Genomic DNA, 9,869 nt, shown 5'->3' with positions numbered 1-9,869 from the left:
ATATTTAGAGGCACTATCTGAGTCTCCACCCTCTGCTGGCTGCTAGGAGCCTCAGCTGGGTGGGGTACCATCACGTGCTCAGCATATGGGGAGCCAGGGGAGAGCCCTATCTTCTGGGGGAAACTCAGGGAGCATGAGCCAGTTGATAAGGAGGGCAGATGGAGCTGATATCCCATTCTGGGCACACAGGGCGGCTGGGGAGTCTTTCTGACAGGGACTCTCTTGTCTGGAGCAATTGCCTACATCATGAGACTATTTGCTGGTCTCTACTTTTCTAACTTCCAGCCCCTACCTGCTGCCTCCAGCAAATTTTTATCAGGTGCAGAAAGAGGTGAGGCCACCCCAGCCCGAGAACTTGAGCCTGCTAGAAAGCCGACTGAAGAGAAAAGCTAGGAGCTTTCAAATCCTCCAGGGACTTGTGACTATTTGTGGTGAATACAGTGGAAGGAGCATTTGAGTGGCTGGAGGTTTTGGTGAGAATTCTCATTTAAAGAACTATCTCCAGAGAGAGGATTCCATCATCTTCCTCCAGCTTCTGGCATCTTTCAAGAAGTTCTCCAGTTTAATTCAACAAACATTTCTTGAGCAAAGCACCATGCCTGGCTCTCAGAGGAATTCAAAATTAAATCCTGGCTGTCCTTAGGGATCGCCACACTGTCTCTAGCGGGGCAGGGAAGCCATTTACTTAACTATGTCCAGTGCGGGATCCTTTGATGAAAACAGAATCCGTTTATACAAATGTCAGTGAGTTCCCTATTATTTTGTCCTTGGCAGAGATGGCTCAAGACTGTTTGGTTTTTTGGAACACAAATGTTAATTTATTAAGGAGCTTCAAAGTCATACAAATAATATGACAAGATTTAGTTTAGCTAAATAATATGACAAGATTTAGTTTAGTAACTCAAGGCTTCTTAATGCTCTCTGGGGGAACAACTGCTGAGTCTAGGAAACAGTGACGATGGAAAATTATACAGGTCCCTCCCTCTTCACCAGGCACATTAGCTGGGCACTCCCCAGGCACTCTCTGCACAAACAGAAATTCAGAGGCTTGGAGATCTTGGTTTGGGAAGAACATAAAGGCAAGGTTCCAGAAAGTACAGTCTGGTCTGCCGTTAACTAAAAGCAGCTGGTTCCAGTGTATCTGGCACCTTCTTCCCAGAGCAAGGTTGACTCATTCACTCAGACAAGCTTCTTTGCTGACAGGAAAGCCAAAGGGAAGGAGCCATAATTGACCATGCACCTCATCCAAAAACTACATTTATTAACAAAAAGAGATTGTGACTTTATCTACAGCCAAATCCTCTCTAGTGGCTGGGGCTCTAGGTCCTATTGAGAGAGGAGCTGCCTTTCTGCTCAGCTATGATCACTAGAATGGATCTTGTCTGCACATAGTAGCAGGGAGGCCAAATCCAGCTTCAGTCCAAGGCTTTGTGTACAATGTAGATGTTTCTGAAGGGTGACAGCTGTAACCGCAAGATGTACAATGTTTGTTTGTTTTTTTAATTTCTTGGGACTTCCCTGGTGGTTCAGTGGTTAGGACTTCACCTTCCAATGCAGGGGATGCAGGTTTGATCCCTGGTTTGGGGAACTAAAATCCTACATGCCTCAGGGCAATTAAGCCTGTGCTAAGGAAAGCCTGTGAGCAACAATGAAGACCCAGTGTAGCCAAAGTAAAACAAAATAAGAACTCTCCTCCCACTCCACCAAATTTCTTTTTGGGTGCTTTTTTTCTTACCAAAGTGATCAGTGATGGGGGCATGGGGTGGGGGTGGAGTTGAGGGGCAGACAGAAATTGGCTGGATCAGCTGCTGTTACCTTTGATGTGAGTGACCCAGATTTTTTTTTTTTTTTTTTTTTTTACAAAAACATATTGGTAAAAACAGGTGGAGGGAGAGGTAGGTTAATCATTGTTAGCAAGTGAAAATGGCTGACTTATCTCCAGCATGATGGGAAAGTTCAGCTGCAGGACCTTGAACTGTTCATCTATTGACTAGGTCAGGGAAGCATGGTTCATGTCTCAGGATGAGCTGGACATTTTGTCCACAGAAAATTGCTGCAGGACGCTGGCTTCACAGTAAACAGTTAAGAATCTTTGGCTCATTACCTACCTCTTGTCACCCCAGGGTCTGCCTTCTACTAAAATCAAATGAATCATCCTGTTGCAGGAAGGGAGACCCTTTCCAGGGAACAAGAGCAGGCTCTTGTCTAACACTCAAAAATGAGTTGTCCAAGGAGACGAATGTGCTGACAAAGCAAGAGACTTTACTGGGAAGAGGCACCCAGGTGGAGAGCAGCAAGGGGACCCACGAGAACAGCTTTTTCACGTGGCTCACAGTCTTGAGGGGTTTGTGGTAATGGGGTTAGTTTCTGGGTTGTCTCTGGCCAATCATTCTGACTCAGGGTCCTTCCTGATGGTGCACGTGTTGCACATCCAAGATGGATTCTAGCAAGGAGGATTCTGGGAGGTTTGTAGACACATGGTGTCCCCCTTTGACCTTTCCCGAATTCTTCTGGTTGGTTTTGGCTTGTTAGTTCTGTGTTCCTTACCAAGACTTCCTGTTATAAAATTATGCATGCAAATGGTTACTATTGTGCCTGGCCAGGGTGGGCGGTTTCAATCAGTGTTTTCCCTAACAATCCAAGCCATTATGGGAAGTACAGACTGACCATTTTTTTCCTCTCCTCCCTCTTCCTTAAACCCCCTTCCCCTCCCAAAGAAGCTATTGTTCCCTCCAGAGATTATCCTGTTTTCACAAACGGTCAACTAGTTCCCTTACCACCAGAGGGTAGACACTTCCCATTCTCCATCAGCCCCTTGGTGGTGCCAAACCACCCTAGCAGCTGGGACTAATTCTATCTGTCAAATTCCATCCTTCTTGCCAGGAGTTAAACTTTGTTGATGTTGCATGGCAGAGGCAGGAGCAAAGGAAGGAAAGCTCTAAAAAACTGGTTGGGACTATTTGGAAAAAGTTCATTTTCTTCTTTGTCTTGGTCTGTACTCCAGAGACAAAGAGGGGCTGGCTGAGGGGAGACGGAAAGGGTGACTCCAGCTAAGGATCCAACCCTGACCTGCATTCCTCCTTGCTTCAACTCATGAAATCTTTGGAAGAACTAAAGGAAGGGAGGAAATTGAAGAGGCATCAGTTGTGCAGCCTTAGCTCAGCCTGATGGGGAGTGAAGTGAGGTAGGGGACGGGGGGGTAGAAGGTGGGTATGGGGCAGAAAGAGCATCTTGGTTTTCCTAAGAAGACTCAGAAATATTCTCATGCTTATAGCAGGCAATCCAGGAGACTGTCCTTCCCCCATTGCCATCACTAATATTAAAAGGAAAAAAAGAGAGAATGATTAAACAGCTGTGTGACCTGAGCCAAGTCACTAGAGTTCTCTGAGTTTCACTCTTATCAGTTGTAAAGTGAGGCTTGATACTCACCCACCTTTGTTTTAACATTCTTTGAGTTTGGGGTGCTCATTTGAAAGTAGCTCTGATGATGTGGTGCCTGGCTTTTATTTGACAGAAGCAAATAATTCATTATTACAGTAGGAAAAAATAAATATGTTCATATCTTTTTTGGGGAATTTTTTTACACTGAGGTATGGTTGATTTACAGCATTTCAGGTATACAGCAAAGTGATTCTGTTATAAATATATTTATGTGTGTCATTTTTTTTCAGATTATCTCCCAGTATTCTTGCCTGGAGGATCTCATAGACAGAGGAGCCCGACAGGGTACAGTCCGTGGGGTCGCAAGAGTTGGAAACGACTTAGAGACTAAACCTCCATCTCCATAGGTTATTAAAAGGTATTGAATATGGTTCCCAGTACTATACAGTAGGTCCATGTTGTTTATTTTATGTACAATAGTATCTGCATATCTTTTTAATTAAAATATTTTCAAAAGTAATGTATCCACATAGTTAACAAAAACTTCAGAGTTTGAGAGATTGTTCAATGAAGTCAGTTCTTCCTTCCATCTCTGGGCTTCTTCCAAACTTGGGTGCTGCCAGGACTCAGCCAAGACCTGAGGTGCACGGGGAGTCAGAGAAGCACTCCACAATTCTCAAGTGGACGTCAGCTCCCTACAGACAGCCTGGCATCCAGCTGTGATCCAGACTGGGGGAGGGGGTCGTTCCTTCCACCCTCTTCTCTTCCCCCTACTGTTTTCCTCTTCCATCTCTGCCCTGTAGTCCTTTAATCAACTCTTTCTTTAATTTTCAGAATTTTCATCCCAACCAAAACACCCACGTTGTACAGTCAGTTATTAGTCCTTCCCTCTTCCGGAGCCCAGCTAGAGGACATAATTAGGAAATTAGTAGTCTTGGACCCTGTTAACCCACACCTTACCCCCTCTGAGAGTTCCCAAATGAGAACCATGATGCAGAGAAAAAGGAAGAGGTGAGGCTCAGAATTGTCAGGAAAACAAACAATGAGGTTTCTCCCCCTCCCCTCAGGCCTGGAGAGGGCCAAGGAACTATTCTGAGCTATGAAAACACAGCAGGGTTCTGCTAGGAAATAAACAGCTGTCTGTCCCGCCAACGCCTGTCTCCCTAAACACGAGTCCTGACAGCGCCTGATCTCCAGCCAGAGAGTGGGAGAGAGAGGGAGAAGGGCGAGAAGAGCCTATTGTGCCTCCCTCCTTTAGGATGGAAGGAAAGATGTGTTTTATTTTGAATATTTTAGTTTTTCTGCACCATAGTACGTTTGAACTGGAAGGAGGGAGGTGCTAGTGTCGTGTAAGTTCAGGGGATCTCTCCAACCTTGAATTCCAGAGATCAGGATGTGAGTTGCTCCCTCCTCAGCTTTGTGCAACTTCAGCCTCCTCTGCTCTGCTGGGAAGTCACCATGACCTTCCCACTGTCAGATCTGCTGGTTGACCTTTTCTCATCCTTCCTCTTTGTTAGTCTTTTGGCCACAACTGACGCTTTTGACAGATAACTAACTGCCTTGAAACACACACACTCACTGTTTTCAGTGTTGCTCCAGCAAGCTCTGTTTTCCTTTCTCCTCTTTCTCCTCCCATCATCAATCTAATGTTAGGCCACCCTCTTGGACCCCAACTGGCCGCCTCATGCTATGCATGCTAAGTCACTTGTGTCCGACTCTTTGTGACCCCATGGACTGTAGCCCACCAGGCTCCCTGTCCATGGGATTCTCCAGGCAAGAATACTGGAGTGAGTTGCCATTTCCTCCTCCAGGGGATCTTCCCAACCCAGGGATCGAACCTGAGTCTCCTGTGCTTCTGCATTGCAGGTGGATTCTTTACCACTGAGCCACTGAGGAAGCCTCACACACCCCCCAGATCTGAGTTCCTTCCAGACCTGTTCTTCCTCCAGACTTCTCTGCTTTGTAGCTGCATCTCTTCCTCCTCTGTCATCCTACAGGCACCGAGCCTGACCACCTTTGAATCATCTTGACACCTCATTAGGTCTTGTCTGATTTTCTTTTCAGGTGGCCACTCATCAATCCCCCTGCCTAGACCTGCTGGTTCCTTCATTACCTAATGCCTACGCCCTAATGCCTATGGCCTATGTCCCTTCTCACTCCCCAACCTGAGCCATCCTATAGACCAAAGGCAAAGGATCCTTCTTACAGTGCAGTTCTTTCCGCTTATCACCTGGAAAATATCCCGTGGCTCCCCATTACCTTCAGAATGAAGTTCAAACTCAAGCTCACCCAGAGTCTGAACTCAAGTTATCTTCCCAGCCTTATGTCTTGCAGCTCTCTTTCTGGGACCCCCTCATTCCCACTATACTAATTTCCCAAATATGCCTTGATTCACCTAACTTTCCTTCATCTGGAATAGAAATCCTCCCATCTCCACATATCCAGATTCTGAACATACTTCAAGGCCAAGCAATAAAGCCTTCCCAACCCACTGATACCCACCCCTCATCAGCCATAAACGATCAGTCAGATCTGAACTCCCCTAGTCCTTAATGATTCCTGCCTTAGGTCACTTAGCATATTCAAACCTTGCATAGCACCTGTTTTGCATATACCTTAACCCTTTTCCTGTAATCCTGAGCCCTGAGGCCAAGAAAGCATCCCTTCTAGTCACCAGAACTGATTCTGCTTGCATACCTAGGGTCAGTATGGTTACTTCATAAGACAGTTGCAGTCGTTCCTCCATTACTGACGTACATCCTTTGCATTGTGACTTTGCCTCTTTTCCTGTCAAGATGTGAAGTTTATGTCTCCATCCTTTGAATTTAGGGTTGATCTTGTGCAAGGGCATAGGTTCGATCCCTGGTCATGGAACTAAGATCCCACAAGTCAGACAGTGCAGTCAAAAAAAAATTAAATTTAAAAAATATATATCAAACACTGAAAGATGATGCTGTGAAAGTGCTGCACTCAATATGCCAGCAAATTTGGAAAACTCAGCAGTGGCCATAGGACTGGAAAAGGTCCGTTTTTATTCCAATTCCAAAGAAAGGCAATGCCAAAGAATGCTCAAACTACCACACAATTGCACTCATCTCACATGCTAGTAAAGTAAAGTAATGCTCAAAATTCTCCAAGCCAGGCTTCAGCAATACGTGAACCGTGAACTCCCTGATGTTCAAACTGGTTTTAGAAAAGGCAGAGGAACCAGAGATCAAATTGCCAACATCTGCTGGATCATGGAAAAAGCAAGAGAGTTCCAGAAAAACATCTATTTCTGCTTTATTAAGTATGCCAAAGCCTTTGACTGTGTGGATCACAATAAACTGTGGAAATTTCTGAAAGAGATGGGAATACCAGACCACCTAACCTGCCTCTTGAGAAATCTGTAAGCAGGTCAGGAAGCAACAGTTAGAACTGGACATGGAACAACAGACTGGTTCCAAATAGGAAAAGGAGTCCGTCAAGGCTGTATATTGTCACCCTGCTTATTTAACTTCTATGTAGAGTGCATCATGAGAAACGCTGGACTGGAAGAAACACAAGCTGGAATCAAGATTGCTGGGAGAAATATCAATAACCTCAGATATGCAGATGACACCACCCTTATGGCAGAAAGTGAAGAGGAACTGAAAAGCCTCTTGATGAAAGTTAAAGAGGAGAGCAAAAAAGTTGGCTTAAAGCTCAACATTCAGAAAACGAAGATCATGGCATCCAGTCCCATCACTTCATGGGAAATAGATGGGGAAACAGTGGAAACAGTGTCAGACTTTATTTTGGGGGGCTCCAAAATCACTACAGATGGTGATTGCAGCCATGAAATTAAAAGACGCTTACTCCTTGGAAGAAAAGTTATGACCAACCTAGATAGTATATTCAAAAGAAGAGACATTACTTTGCCGACTAATGTCCGTCTAGTCAAGGCTATGGTTTTTCCTGTGGTCATGTATGGATGTGAGAGTTGGACTGTGAAGAAGGCTGAGCGCCTAAGAATTGATGCATTTGAACTGTGGTGTTGGAGAAGACTCTTGAGAGTCCCTTGGACTGCAAGGAGATCCAACCCGTCCCTTCTGAAGGAGATCAACCCTGGGATTTCTTTGGAAGGAATGATGCTAAGGCTGAAGCTCCAGTACTTTGGCCACCTCATGTGAAGAGTTGACTCATTGAAAAAGACTCTGATGCTGGGAGGGATTGGGGGCAGGAGGAGAAGGGGACGACCAAGGATGAGATAGCTGGATGGCATCACGGACTCGATGGACGTTAGTCTGAGTGAATTCCGGGAGATGGTGATGGACAGGGAGGCCTGGTGTGCTGCGATTCATGGGGTCGCAAAGAGTCAGACACGACTGAGCGAGTGAACTGAACTGAACTGAACTGAACTGATACCAAACACTAACTAGCATTCATTGAGCATTTATTATATGCCAAGAACTAGTATGGGCTTCCCAAGTGGCTCAGTGGGTAAAGAATCCACCTGCAATATAGGAGACCTGGGTTTGATACCTGAGTCGGGAAGATCCCCTGGAAAAGGAAATGCCGGCCAACCCATTCCATTACTCTTGCCTGGAGAATCCATGGACAGGGAAGCCTGGTGGGCTACAGTCAATAAGATCACAAAGAGTTGGACATGACTGAAGTGACTGAACATCCATGCATGCATGCACAAGAACTAGTATTGGAAAATTACATGAGCTAATTCCTTTAGTCCTCATAAAAATCCTGAGTGAGATTTTTATTACTGTTCCCATTTTACAGGTGAGGAAAATGAGGCACAGAGAAGTTAATTTGCTCAGGGACATACTTGCCAGTTCCAAATCCTAGCAATCTGTTTCCAGATACTACGCTATAAAACACTATATCGTGTTACAGAATGAGGAAAACTTTTAACTCATTGCCCTGCTGCCTCACAGACATCTTTCCTACGTACATGTCAAATTCTATAGCATGTTAAAGAATCTGCCTGCAATGCAGAAGACCCGGGTTTGATCCCTGGATCGGGAATATCCTCTGGAGAAGGGAATGGGGCTCCACTCCAATATTCTTGCCTGGACAACCCAATGGACAGAGGAGCCTGGCAGGCTACAGTCCATGGGGTTGCAAAGAGTTGGACGTGACTGAGTGACACTATTACTACTGCTTGGAGTCCAACGTCCAGTCTATGCTTCAAACCTTCCCACTCCATGCCATCCCAGGCTCTGGACCCCTCCTGCCTGTTTCAGGGAAAACCCAGCATGGGAAACAGGTTTACAGACCCACCAACATCCACCTGCTCTGAAACGTTTCTGCTCCATCTCCTCCCTCCTGCAACCTTGGCTAGATTGTTGATTCCAGCAGTGCAGTTCTCATCTGGAAAGGAAATACTCAGGCTAATGTGTCAGCATTGCCCTTTGGCCCTGTGTCCCAGCTTAGCCTGTGCAGCCAGGGTGATCATTCACTCAGGATCTTTGGGCGTCTTCTTCTTCTTCTTTTTTTTTTTTTTACCACACCATGAGGCATGCAGGATCTTATCCCGACCAGTGGTAGAACCCATGCCCCCTGCACTGGGAGCTCAGTCTTAACCACTGGATGGCCAGGGAAGTCTCATTAGCCTTCTTTTGTTGTTGTTCAGTTGCTAAGTCATGTCCAATTCCTTGGGACCCCATGGACTGCAGCATACCAGGCTTCCCTGTCCTTCACTATCTCCCTGAGTTTACTCACATTCATGTCCATTGAGTCAGTGATGCTCTCTAACCGTCTCATCCTCTGCTGCCCCCTTCTCCTTTTGCCTTCAATCTTTCCCAGCATCAGGAGTTTTTCCAATGAGTCGGCTCTTCACATCAAGTTGCCAAAGTACTGGAGCTTCTGCTTCAGCATCAGTCCTTCCAATGAATCTTCAGGGTTTATTTCCTTTAGGATTGACTGGTTTGATCTCCCTGCTGTCCAAGAGACTCAAGAGTCTTCTCTAGCACCACAATTCAAAAGCATCAATTCCTGGTGCTCAGTCTTTTTTTTTTTGGTCCAATTCTTACATCCATATGTGACTACTGGAAAAACCATAGCTTCAACTACACAGACATCAGGCTTCTTTAGATTTTCTTTTTTGAGGTAGTCAAAGGAGAAACGGGAAATGAAATGGTTATTTACTTGAATCACTGAATGTAACAATTGTCACTGTTCAGATTTCAACAAAGATACATTTTAAGCACCCATAATCAGACAGAGTCAGACATGACTGAAGCGACTAAGCATGCACGCACGCAAGCACTGGGCATGCCACCATGCTGGGCACCAGGCCACCAAGGCCAACAGGACATGGTTCTAACCCTAGGGAAGCAAGGGGAGGAAATGTGTCGATAATTAACTAGAGTTCAGTGTGTGAACCTCCATTGTACAGTTCTTTCTGAAGAACTAAGGGTTCAGGGAGAACAAAGCCACCAGCAGGGAAAGAGAGACAGAATAATACTCTGAGTTGGGTTTTAGAGGATGAATAAAGCGTCACCCAATAAAGA

This window comes from Capra hircus, chromosome 19 (genome assembly GCF_001704415.2).
Source record: "Capra hircus breed San Clemente chromosome 19, ASM170441v1, whole genome shotgun sequence".
Taxonomy (NCBI): domain Eukaryota; kingdom Metazoa; phylum Chordata; class Mammalia; order Artiodactyla; family Bovidae; genus Capra; species Capra hircus.
Note: the sequence above shows the minus strand (reverse complement) of the source record.